Below are 8,338 nucleotides of genomic sequence, written 5' to 3'. Positions count from 1 at the left end.
AATGTTCTCATTTATTCTCTGGGTCGGGGTGTGGTCCAGAGATATTGTTCGGTTAACAGAAGAATAGAACACCTTCAGTGTGTTTTGCCCTAGTTTGCCTCGATTGAATATAGTGTATCCTTTACTAGATAAAAGGGATTGTGTTACGGCAAACACAGACATTTGACAGACAACTCTCAGAGCTTTTAACCTCAAATATATTACTGATTTATTTCTTTCATTTATGATAAGGATCTAATGTTTGAAATCCATATCATATTTAATTTTTTATGCTCAAATTAATTTTTTTTTTCTAAATTACACTAGCAATATGAAGCTTAAATTTTCAGAATGTTCAATGATTGAATTACATGTAGATTTAAAGGCCAATGAGTGTCCTGTCTGGCAGTCTACATTCCTAGGAAACTGTTTTAACAAAAACACAAGAATAGAAAAAAAGAATTTGAAACAGTTTTGTAATTAAATAATGATTCTTGAGAGATGAAATACAAAATGTTTGATATAAGAAAACGAGTGATTCCTCTTTGAATACAATGCTACATTTATATTGAAGATCATATGTACTCAATGCACATCATTAACATTACTATTAGGAATAATCAAATTGTCTTACTTATGTGAATAAGTACAGGGCATCATATAATATATGAAGCAGTAGTTACATTAGTTCATATGAAAGTAATTAATGAAAAGCCCTTTCTCTTTCTGTATCAAAGGGGTTTCCTCATGGTCAAAATTAGACAAATTCCTTAAAGGGACATGGCCACGAGTCTGGTCATTTTTTTTTCCGATTTTGATATTCACAATGTTTCAAAAAGTAATTTTTGATAGGCAACCGAAATTTGAGTTAAAATCGAACTTGAGCAAACCTGCGCGCTATACTTCCGGACGTAAATTAAAAACAAATGAAAATATTTTAATAATAGTTGTGGAATTTATGCCCATGTATGCTGACAAGACTTAATTGGGATACACCAAGTTATAATTGACCACATAAATTTGATTCTAGTCTTGAGTAATAAATGAGTTATTTCTAAAGTTGAAATGTAAGTGTATCTTGTAAGAGTGAAAAGAAACAAGACTGATAGTCAGTTTCAGAATTAATACTGAACAATGCATTTATATATTTTAGAGTTTAAAATGGTTGTTTAAAACATGTGCAGAGAACAGTGTCGTTTAACGTCTTGGGAATATTCTTTTGCTATAATATCATTCTTAGAAATATTTGTAAACATGTTAGTAAGTTTCAGGATTTGTGGAATTAAATGATATTATGATGAGGACTTTACATTGTACTTGTTTCACTTTCGAAACTAATGATTCAATTTCAGAAAACGCGTTTAAATACTGAATATTACTGATAACAAATTATCGCTATACCTTTATCACTACCTTGGAGCCAATAGTATGCACGTCAATTGAACTGATGTACCTAGGTAATACATGTGAATCAAAATCAAAATTAAGTCGGAAAAAATCTGAATGAGACTAGAAACAAAGTCAAGTCACCAACAAATTAAATTCTCAGCTGAAGACGTCTGGGGAGGATTTAAGTGTCAATCTACTGTGTAAATAGGATACTTTCCTATGCACTCTTATTTATAATAGGAGGTTATTTGTGTTTAAAATTTCAGTTAGGGTGAAAGATTAATCATCTTTTATTAATGGATCCACAAATTAAGTGTTGAAATTGTCTCACAATGTGGAAAATTCTAATTTTCTTTGGTTTTTTTAAAAGACAGACAACACATTCTTAACGTTAAGTTTAAGGTAATGTTTGCAGCTTGCATTTTTAGGAACTGTGCCAAAGTTAAATACCAAGAAAATTATATAGGTCGAGAAAAGACATAAAGTTATGTTTTCAACGATAATGTCCTACTAACAAACCTACTACAATATTTAAATGAATTTTTTTACTACTGAAGACTTTAAAAAGAGATGGTCATCATGGAGTTGTCTTTTTCCCGAATAAAGATTTAATTTTACACTATAATAATATAGCTGATAATTTTACTTCTTTTTCTTGCAATGTGTGTATCTATATAATATGTAGGTGTATATCAATACATTGTACAAACTTGCTGTGTGTGAGAGTCTGTCAGAAAGTGGTGTTCTGTCTGTCCTTCATTATACTCTAAAAAGAAAACAAATTAAAAACATTTTTATTTGTTAAAGCCTGACAAATATTTACTTTCTTCTAGATCAGAAATTTCACAATGTAATCTCCCCTTTCCCAACATATACTACTCTTTTTTGAAAACTTTTAAGTGCAATATATCGCCCTAGTCGATTATGTCTTAAAACTAATCGAACGTATAATGTATAAAAGCTTAAAGAGCAGTACATTAACCATCAGATTTACCTTTATTGATATTTTTGTGATCGACTTCGGCCGATCACTGTTGTGTCCATATGAGGCATCCGGCAATTGCTTCCACGTGCGCACACATTCCGCTTGCATAAGTAATTCTTATAAAAACTTGAAGTTTGGTTTAGTATTTATATAACATTTTACACAGTTTTATTTCAATTCATTTACCTTAAGGGATGCAAACATACAAAAAATACAGATCGACCTGTTAATTGAAGAATGCACATTTTGTCAATCTAAAAATTGTAAGGAAGATCTGATGGCTAATTTATTGACTATCCATTCTAAATGTCAGACATCACGTTTTGTTTTAAGTTTTAATTTGCAACAATCTCTAATCGGTATTAAATCACATTTACTTTGTTTATTATTCGCACACGTTGAATAATAATATCTTCTTTCTTGGGTATAAGTGTTCTATACTCAGATTTGTTTTGAAGGCATCCCGGCGTTTGTAGTTTGTTGTGAGTGTTGTAAGGCTCATTATGACATACTCTTTTATAACAAAGATGAGAGGTGGTGCAGCAACCATTGTTACTTTCAGTTAAGAATGTATGATTGTTGCGACAATAGCCTTTTACAAGCACCATCTTATGAGACAGACGACTTCTGTACATGTTCTGATTATTTCAACAGCATTTGCGTACATTTATAGAGCCTGTCTCCCCTACAAACCTTCATTACGAATTATCTTACTAGTACAACTACATTTACATACAAAGTGTGCGACATTTGCATGCATTTGCAAGTCACGAACTCAAGATGATTCTTGTATACGATCAATTGAATGTGAACGACTTTAAAAAAGCATTTTGGAATAAAATCAATGATTTTTCTAAAAAAAAAAAACTAAGACAAGTACCTTGTCTTTTTTATAACGCTTGGTCTTCCCTAATCAGTTATTTTTATAGCATACATACTTTTCATTACCTCTTGATTTGATATTTTCGAAGATACAAGTATTCTTGAAGAGAGCAGGACGGGATGTGTAAGTGTATAACTATATAATTGCACAAAAATACGGACGAATTATTCAAGTTTCACGAAAGACAAGTTTAAATGTGTATAGTATGATATCCAACTGTTCATTTTGCACGATATTAGACTGCATATAAACATCGACATAGGACAATACTCGTCTGGCAACTGGAATGAATTTGTGACTCGATCAGTTTGTATCTAAGATAGGTATAACGCCATTTTTATATATATTCTTTACATTGCAGTTGGTAAATGTTGCTTTCCTTTGATGAAAATCATACCTTTTTGAGAAACAGCGTAATGTTACAGGGCAAACGGGAAAACTTTGATAATACCTCTTCTACCTAGATTTAAAGGGGATGATATAAAAAGAATTTAAGCAGTTTTAAATTTTACAATCCTACTGATTTATACCATTGATATAGTTATGAAGTGCTAATTATTTGCTAAAGATATATTACAGTTCAAATTCAAGGTATATGATAAAGTTACCTGGCATTTTATAACACGATTCTGTTTTAAGAATATAGCTCTTTATTCCTTCTTTTACACTTGACACAATACAAATTTATCTATTTTTTTATTATTGTCAAATATCTTGAAAACCTATTTTCTCCTGTGCTACGCTAGTATTCTAACTTTTTCTTCTTTCATTTTCAACAGAATGGCCTTTCAGAAAATGTCTGAGTCAGTATATGTGGGATTGTGTCACGAGATAGGGACTCCTCAACAGGTTGCATCTAGGCGAAACAGAACTGATGATTGGGAGTTACTTCTGAATCAAGTATTGAAAGATGAATGCAAATTACAAATAATGTTAAGTGGAAGTCAAAAGGAAGGGTTCAGATTTCGTAGTTCAGACATAGACATTATGTACTGGCCAACTAATCTCCGAGTGATTTGGGACTTTTCTCAGATTCAGTTTGACAACATACAAAGACATGTACCGGTTATCTCTGACAGTTCTGAGAGTCCAACAGGGTTCTCTTTACTTCTGTTACCATTGGAATGTCTTGAATTTGTTTTTTGCGACATTTTTGAAATTTCATCGGGGTTTAATGTACCATTAGAAGCTTTTAAAAATGCTTTTTATTATGTAATGACAGTTTTTGTAGAACAAAATGGAAGGCTTTGCATATCAAGTAGTAAATACAGGGAGCATATGAAAAACGTATCATTTCCTGGTTCCGGAATACATGGACCATGTAGTAGTGGAACACTTGGGAGTGGGGTAGAATATGACGAAGTCTATTGTTTTTTCAGTGAGTTTTGGCCTTCCTCTGCTTCCAGTTGGAAAGACAGATGTCTTTCATGGCCCTCGCCTCATGTTGTCGATGACATTGTTAGAAGCGGATGCCATTTTGTAGCAATAGGACACAAACTAGGGAACCATGCAAAAGACGAATGGAGAATTTCTTTCACTCAAGCAGAATTCAAACTTGTGTATTCAATGAATCATACACAATTTCTGTGCTATGGATTGTTGAAAATATTCTTAAAGGAAATGATTAATAAGGGAATTAGAGATGAGGATAAATTACTGTGTTCCTACCACATGAAAACAGCCGTTTTTTGGGCAATTCAACAACACGCGCTGATTAACTGGTCTCCTCAAAATCTGCTTGGAGGTTTCTGGGTTTGTTTTAAACTTCTCATTAAATGGGTTTATGAGGGCGTCTGTCCAAATTTTTTTATTCCAGCAAACAACATGTTTCTAAGCAAAATTTTTGGTGAGACACAGCAAACATTCTTTGAGAAACTGTACGAGTTATACGAGAAGGGAGTTGGAATACTGTTAAACAGTGAATTCATACAAACATACATGATCAATGTTCTCTGTAATCCGAGACTTGGGGTCTGTCTTGATGTACAGATCGGAGAAGCTGCTTTTGATACAGAGATATTTACTGACATTGCCAGAATCGATGTAATACACTTCACAAGCATTAGGCACGTTTTCATGGTTCTGTTGCACCCGCATCTACAGAATGTGTGTTTTACACAGTCACAGTTTCAACAGGTCATGATACAGAAATTTGCAGCCACAGTCTGTCAATCATCTGCTTTTCTTTTGTTTAACACATTCCTTAACAAAGCTGTGAACAAAAAGATGTATATTGTTGATAAAATATCGATCCACCTGTTAAAACTAGCGGCCACGTTTGGTACTATGAATGGCATGGTGTACATTGCTATGTATTATTACAGGACATTAAGATACAGGGAAGCTTTGTCTATTATAGAAATGACAAAGGCCAAGTTATCACAGCCATGTTTGATGTATAAGAGACATTTAGATCTCCAGAGTTATACTGAGGCTGTAGGTGGAAAACCTTTGTCTACAAAAATGAGACAGGCGCTTTTATGGGATTTTCAACTCAGTAATCAAATATGTTATATCAGCGAACTGAAACCAGAACAGCAGCACAAAACAAGGTATCATATGCATTCTCCATTATTATATATCCCACCTGTTGTACTGTTTCATATGCTAGAGTATTTATGCTATCGACATGTTGATTACATTAAGGAAAAATAAGCTCTAGATGATCTCGAGTTCTTAGTCCATAATGATCAGGGACAGTTTGTACCTGAACAACTCAGAGACATCTCCTGGGAGATTTTGGGGATCTGTCAACAGATGGCAGGAAACCTCCAGAATGCTCGGTATTCATACCAACAGTCCCTAAAACAAGACAATTACAATCAAATAGAACACGCTACCAGACAGAGAATTCGTGAACTAACTTAATGGTTAAAATCAGGTTAACTGTCATACACTGTTGATTAGACTGTTTGTTGCTTGTTTGGAATATTTGCTAGAACTTTGTGCTATGAGAATAAATGCATTCTTAAATTATTAAAAGATATGACTTAATTTTGACAATATCAAGTTGGATACTTGAGTAGACAGACTCATCTTTTATAAACATTGTACTTTTTATAAAAAAAAATTCGACAACTCTAGGTGTTCTGTAATTATAACAACAGTATAATGTCATTTTAAGGCCGATAACAGTTCGATTACGCACGCTTTTGCGCAGTGTTTTATTTCATGGTTTTGGCGCGAAATTTGTCGAAAATAGCTCTTTTGGGGCGTGAGATTGACATTATATTGTCGAAAAAACATAAATATCTTGATGTATAAGCTAAAATTTGGGAAGGGGTCGAAAACATAAAGAGGATTCAGCAAGTCTAGCCCTCTGTCACGTTTCTTACATCGCCTAAATGTAGCTTAATGCATGTATTTCAAGAGAGTAACAATGTATTTCATATCAATTATCCCAATATTCGACGTTGTGTATATATTTATTACTTATCAATATGTATGAATGTTTTATTAACTTTATAAATATCACCATTTCTGTATATATTTATTACTTATCAATATGTCTGAATGTTTTATTAATACTATAAATGTCACCATTTCTCCCTTTGTCAAATTAAAAAATAGCCATTATGTTACAAATCTGGGAAATTGGATATAAAAAAGTAATTTTGATAAGACCCCTGGAACAAACAAGGAAGTAAAAGGTTATTTTTTTTGATAATTTGATGCCTATGGCAGAAGTTTAAAAAATGGGAAAAATGTGTAAATTGATACATTTCAAGATAAAACTAATATGGTCCTATGTTAAAAATTTATAAACTTTGAGATGACTCCCTAAACAAACGAGGTAAATGTCTGATTTTTTTTCTTAAAATTAGAATCATATCAGTAAAATTCATGTTAATGATTTAATTAAAATAATAAATGGCAGAACAAATTAGACCCGACCTCGTTATCAAAATAATAATATAAATTGCTTCCAAGCATTGGGTACATAATTTACCAATCAACAGTACATATTCGTTTCTGAATCATTTCCCCTTATATTGGTTTGTATATTATTTTTATGATCAATAATATTTGTAATATCAAATCATTTTGAATGAATTTCTTACTGAATATGTTTTTGTGTACTTAAAACTATAGCACTTTTTTATATTTGGTGCCATTTGAAGAACGTTTTGCAATGGCTATATTCAAAGAATGATGTAAAATACGGACTCCAGTGATTTGAGAAAAATAAATTCGAAATTTCGAAATTTGTCTGTGTTCATTTTACATGTACTTAATATTTTAATTAATAATAATAATAATAATAATAACTAGATACGACCTCGTTACGAGTAACGAGTAGGTCTTCCGTCCGATTTGTTTTTGTTATTTTAAATGATACCATGAAATATTGATACAATTTCATATTCAACACCCCCCCCCCCAAAAAAAAAAATAAAATATTGGATAAAAATCCCTAATTACGTCAAACATGGGCCTGACGATGAGTTTTTTCAAACCGATAATGTAGTGTTCAACAACTTTGATTCTATAATGCATAACAAAATATTTATCGTTTTTAAGTTATTAGTAAATTGACTTTACGAGTCTCTTGGTCCGTAACTAAAGGGGCCAGCCCCTTTTTCTTGGTTTTATTGGAAAGAACTTTTGATTATCTACCACTTTTGTTATATATTATTTAACAGAATGTCAACTGATAAAAATATACAGATCAAAACATATGACAATTTGAATGAAAATTCGTACCCAATTTTTGTGCCTAGGCGAGCTCCATTAAATGGCGCCACTGGCGTAAAACAATATAATAGTGCACAACTTCAAACTATAGACTACCTATCCTGAAAATTTCGTATTCATATCTTTAATAGTTTCTGAGATCAGCTCTGCACAAAATAGGTCGTAAAAAAGATAGAAAATCCGCCGTAACTCGGTACCGGAAGTGACGATTTCAAAATTTCAAAAAACGTCTAGAATTATGACCTCTGGCAATCATCTGTGAAAAAATGGTCAAAATCGGCTGAATAGTTTCTGAGAAATCGCGTGCACAAAATTTGTGGAAAAAAATAATAAGAAGAAACAGTACGAAAACAATAAGGTCTTCCGTTGGAAACGGAAGACCTTAATAATAAATAACTCGAGTGGAT

The 8,338-nt window shown here is 32.3% G+C and overlaps 1 pseudogene; it reads left to right on the top strand.

Moving 5' to 3' along the window:
* The first annotated feature begins 3,423 nt into the window (after window positions 1-3,423).
* LOC128168897 (uncharacterized) lies at window positions 3,424-6,377 on the top strand (annotated as a pseudogene).
* Window positions 6,378-8,338: the final 1,961 nt, after the last annotated feature.

This window comes from Crassostrea angulata, unplaced genomic scaffold (assembly GCF_025612915.1).
Source record: "Crassostrea angulata isolate pt1a10 unplaced genomic scaffold, ASM2561291v2 HiC_scaffold_66, whole genome shotgun sequence".
Classification (NCBI taxonomy): Eukaryota; Metazoa; Mollusca; class Bivalvia; order Ostreida; family Ostreidae; genus Magallana; species Magallana angulata.
Note: the sequence above shows the minus strand (reverse complement) of the source record. Positions and strands in the feature narration are given on the sequence as shown.